Source organism: Citrus sinensis, chromosome 9 (assembly GCF_022201045.2).
Source record: "Citrus sinensis cultivar Valencia sweet orange chromosome 9, DVS_A1.0, whole genome shotgun sequence".
Lineage (NCBI taxonomy): Eukaryota > Viridiplantae > Streptophyta > Magnoliopsida > Sapindales > Rutaceae > Citrus > Citrus sinensis.
In genome coordinates, this window is record NC_068564.1 from 22,452,493 (window position 1) to 22,458,492 (window position 6,000).

Below are 6,000 nucleotides of genomic sequence, written 5' to 3' on the forward strand. Positions count from 1 at the left end.
CTTTCTCCTATCAAGTACCCTTCAAAATCAGAGTCCACATAACCCTTGATTTCACTAACTTCTTACTTGGATTTTTCATTTAGCATGCCATGATTAGAAGTACTTATCGAGTACCTCATAATCGACTTTACAGTGTCTTACCAGGATTGCTCATAAATATGCTAACTACACTTACTTCATAAACTATGTTTGCTCTAGTGCATACCATAACATACACCAGGCTTGCAAAAAATTGTGAATATGGTATTTAAACCATTTAAAGCCTCTCAACTTTTGATTTTGGAGACATTTCATCGGAAAGCTTAAACTGAGCTCCCAAAAGTGTCAAAAATGGTTTTGAATTCAACATCCCAAACATATTTAACAATTTATCGACATATCTATCTTGACTTAGAAATAAAGTCCCAACAACTCTATCTATGTATATATCTATATCAAGAATTCTCTTGGCATTGCCAAGGTTTTTAATCTTAAAGTCTCCCTTGAGTAGATTCTTAAGCCTTTTAATATCATGAGAATTCTTACTAGCAATGAGCATATCATCAACATACAACAGAAGATACACAATTTCACCTAAGTTTATGTTTCCATAATAGACACAACTATCATACTTGCTCCTACAACAGCTTTTAGAGGCCATAAACTGATCAAATCTCTTGCACTACTATATAATTTCAAATACCATTGCCTTGGAGATTGCCTGAGGCCATACAAGCCCTTTTTCAACAAACACACCTTGTTCTCTGATCCTCTCTCAATGAACCCTTCTGGCTATGCCATGAAAATTTCTTTATCAAGACTGCCATGTAAGAAAGCAGTTTTAACATCCATCTGCTCCAGTTCCAGGTCATAATATACAGAGAAGGCCAACAATAGCCTAATAGAGCTGTATTTGACTATAGGTGAGAACACTTTATTGAAGTCAACTCATTCTCTTTGTGTAAATCCCTTTGCCACAAGTCTGGCCTTGTGCCTTGGTGGTTCTTTCTCTGAAGCTCCAGCCTTCAATTTGAAAATCCACTTACTACCAACAAGTTTTTTGTTATGAGGTTTTTCAACTAAGATCCATGTGTTATTCTTCTTTAGCGAGGTTATTTCATCCTGCATTGCAGCATACCACTTCAGCTTATCACCACAGCACATAGCTTCTCTAAAACTCAAAGGCTCTCCATCATTTACTTCATCAGCAACTGTCAGTGCATAGGAAATAAGGTCAGCTATGCCATATTTTCTTAGCATTTTAATAGTTCTTCTCTCCCTATCCCTATCAAGTTGGTATTTTTCTAATTCTGATGGTTTCCTCTCTTATTTGAATTATTCTGATGACTCCTCAGAAGTCTTATAACTATCAGAGTGCTCCACCTTCTGTCCAGCATTTTTTGCTTTCTTTGATTCTGTAGCTTCAATCTCAGTTTCTACCTTTGGTTAAAGCATTAACTCTTCATCAAAAGTAACATCCATGCTGATAAGTATTCTAGATGGTTTGCCATCGAGGGTCCATATTTTGTATTCCTTGGTGCCCTCTGGATATCCCAAAAAATACCCTTTGTAGCCCTTGGTTTAAACTTACTTCTATATGAGCATATGTTGGGCACCTAAAAATCCTCAGATTACTCAAGTCTGGTGGCTTCCCTGACCAAATCTCATGTGGTGTCTTAAAGCCTAGGGTTGTGGATGGACTTCTGTTTACCAATTAGGCAACTATTGTGACTGGCTCAGCCCAAAAACTTTTAGATAAACTTGCATTCAGCAGCATACATCTAACCATCTCTATTAAGGTTCTGTTCATTCTCTCTGCTAGCCCATTTTGCTGTGGAGTATATGTAACAGTTTATGCGTTGCTATGCCTTTTGATTTGCAGAAATCTTCAAACTCTCTACTGCAATATTTAAGCCCATTACTGTCCTTAGCCTCTTTACTTTCTTATCAGTTTGATTCTCCATCAGAGTTATCCACTCTTTAAACTTCTCTAATGCTTCATTTTTGTGTTTTAACACATAAATCCATACCTTCCTTAAGAAGTAATCTATAAAGGACACAAAGTACCTAACTCCACCTAAATATGGAACTTGTGATGACCCCCAAAGATATGAGTGAATGTAATCTAAGGTCTGCTTGGTTTCTTTCTTCCCCATACTGAATTTCAGTCTTGTAGCCTTCCCAAATACACATTTCTCAGAAAATTTTAAGGAAGAAATTTTGTCATTACCAAACAAGCCCTGATTGCTTAACTCCCTGAGACCTCTTTCACTGATATGAGCTAGTCTCATGTGCCAGAGCTTAGTTTTATCTCTACTCACACTTGCTAAGATTCCATGCATAGGTGAGGATTCAACAAGTATATACAGCCCATTTTTCTTAACCCCCTTATAACAATTTCACCTTTATCTATAACCTGTTCTTCTTCATTTTTAGCCTTAATTGTACACCCTGATTGATCAACCATTCCTAGGGACATTAGATTTCTTTTGAGTTCAGGAACATATCTCACATGGTACAAGTCTCTAGTGACACCATCAAACATTTTTAAGCTAATGGTTCATATTTCAGGTACCTTGCAAGCCAGATTATTCGCTAACAGTACCTTCCCACCATTCACATTTTCAAAGGTCTTACAGAAACTTTTATTTGGACACATATGGAAGGAACAACCAGAATATAATATCCACTCACCAGTTGGGTGCCTCTCTGCAGCCACCAGGACATCTGCTTCATCATAGTCACCTTCATCCTCAGAGGCTACAACATCCTTCCCATTTGACTTCTTTTGCAATTCCTCTAGGTTTTTTTTTCTCAAAACAATCCTTGATGTAGTGTTCCTCCTTTTAGTAGAAGTAACACTTCCCCTTCTTCTTCTTTTTTCTCAGCTTTATCTTTCTGATTATTGTTCTTCTTTTGCTTGTTGTTTTTCTTTTCTGGCTTTCCTTTGGCAACTAAGCCTTCTGCATTGCTTTGATCTTTCACTTCTATCATTTTCTTTAAATCCTTGGATTCCAAAGCATTTTTGACATCTTTCAACGTGAGAGATTGTCTTCTATAGAGGAGAGTATCTATAAAGTGTTCATACGATTCTGGAAGGGAACTGAATAATATGAGTGCCCTGTCTTCATCTTCAAGAATTATGTTGACATTTTCAAGATCAAGAATGATTTTATTAAACTCATCCATATAGTCCTTCACGGCTACTCCATTTTTCATTGAGAATGTGTATAATCTCCTCTTCATATACAGCCTTTTTGCTAAAGATTTCTTCAGAAACATTTCTTTAAGTTTGGCCCATAAACCAGACGCAGTTCTTTCTTTCGACACCTCTCTCAAGACTTCATCGAAGAGATGCAAGATAATCGTGTTATGGGCCTTGTTGTTAATGGCTCTCTGGTCTCCACCGAGACTTGAAGAACCTTCTCCCTTTTCTTTCTTGGCCATAGGATCTTCTTCATCATCGAGGGCACTGTCAAACCCTTGCTGAATCAGAATTGCTCTCATTTTTAAACTCTAGAGATAGAAGTCATTATCTCCATTAAACTTTTCAAGATCAACTATAGTGCTCGCCATTTTAGAATTCGATCCCAACCAACACCAAGCTCTGATACCAGTTTGTTATGCAAAACATAGCAATATATCGGAAACACACTCAAGAAAGAATCAATCAAACACCTAAGCTTAAGAACCAATCAGTACAAGAAAAGCAAGAAGAAAGAATTCAAAAGAATCAAGAACTGTTAAACACAATAGAATAACGTGGTTCAGTTCCACAGAGGAACCTACATCCACGGTTGAAAAATACTAGCTAGGGCAGGAGCTTTTATTGACTATAATGGCTTATTACAAAGACAACTTCCCACTACAGATTAAAACCTCTATGAATTTAGCGTTTTCTCTCAGTAATGCTTAAGTAAAACTCTCTATGTAATGCAAGCTTTGAAATAGTTTATATTCACACGTGTGCCTTAAAAATAACAGAACTCAACCGATATGGATAGCTACTTATTCTTTAGGGCCACTAACTCCAGCTCATCAGCCGCTTCAGCAACATAATATAATTAACTCGGCTTCACATAAGTGACATAGCTTTTGAGTTTTAAAGGCTGATTCAATAAGGAACTTAACCAACTAATTGATTGAGAGCAAAATGAATCAAAGAAACAAGAAAAGGTCAATTAGAAACAAGAATACATAACAAGCACCACAACACAAGCTTCAAGATTAGAAGGAAAAATGCAAATGCTTTTATTACTTCAAAACCACATAATTCTGTTAAGAAATGAAAGAGAAAACGATGATCCATTAGGCACTGCAAGCCAGTCTTTTTATTTTGGAAATTTTCCAGAACTTGCATAACGACCTTAATGATTCTAGGCCACGTCATCACATATTTGCAAAATGACCCAAAACTAAAGTCAATATGCACTTTGGCTCCCACAGCTCTCTCGATTGGACTTAGGTCCAGAAACTAGAGTTTATGCCTCCACAAGATTATTTAGTTAAGAATGCATGTGTTTTCCAATTTAGATTTTAAAAGTTTTTTTTTATATGAAAAAAATAAACACTTTCAAACCCTAAACCCTATTTGTTTTATTGCATTATAGGAACTAATTAATATTTTTCTTAATAAATATTATATTAATAACAAATAACTATAATAACATAAATAAATACCCGATAAATTAATAACCCCTATTATATAATAAATTTTCACGGTCGGACTTGGACCAATCGGTTAAATTAATAATTTCAATAAAATAATGAAATAATTCTTTTCTAAAAAAATCTTATATAACTCTGTGGTCCTATTCAAATCATAAATTAATAATTTGTTGAAATTACAAATATAGTTGAATTTAATTACATAAAATATGACTCTATTGTAACTTATTTTTCTTAAAATTTAAATTTAGTTGGATCTCATCTCTTATTTTTCTTACTGAATGTATAGCTTAATTCATATTCAATATTTGTAAAATACATTGAATGTTTAGTTACTAAATGTATGCTGATTGAATTGTAAATAACTATGTTAATTGATAAATTATTAATTTATCGATTATTTAGTATCTCTTTTAATTAATAGATTTTATATGGTTCCAACCCTATTAATTTAGAAAGCTTCTATTGTACCAATTCCATGAAAGGATTCTAATTATTCAGTATTCATCGATAGAAAGGAGAATTTAAAGCCTTTTCGTGTCCTTTATGGTATTTTAACTTGATGATCAATAATAAATAAATATATATCATAATAGCGGTTTAATAAGATTAAAAAAATGGGTATCACAGTAATAGTAACTATAGAAATCCCAAAATTTCATCTCAATTAAATAATGTGATAGTAAGATAATGTAATTCATTCTGGAACTTGTGAAAAATTACAACTTATAAAATTTAACTTGGTTCCAGAATAAAGTTGAAACTAGCAATATACCAAACACATTTACAATTATGTTGTGATCAGTATCGAATGGAGCCTCAATATTGCTTCTCCAATACAATTCTTCACCTTTTAATATTTTTTCACTTTGAAATTTTGTATATATATTCAAGTGCAGAATTCGCGCTGAGGCATTCTTTTTTACAACGTTACACATATTGAGCTTCAAGTTCTTGTTATGGACGGAAAAATCCTCACCCAAGGATTTTATCATTTATCTCCTAATTCAAAAAATATAAGACTAGTTACGTCACAAACATATAGTAATATTAAAACATAAAAAAACTCAGATCATAAGATGACTTTAGTTCTCAATCTAGATTATCCAAATCTCAAAAATCTTGAATTGAATCACAACAACTAGCATACATTATGGGTGCTTTTTATACATAAGCATTCTCTTCCTGAAATATTAATTGCCTCATGCAATCCAAGTGATCTTATGTTATGAAAGAGAGTATCGATCTAAAATTTTTAACAGTAAGAATCATTCTTTTGAGAAACTAATGGCAATTAACTCGAACAAAAAAATTTAACTTGTCACATAGAGCTTAATTAATAAAGAACAAATC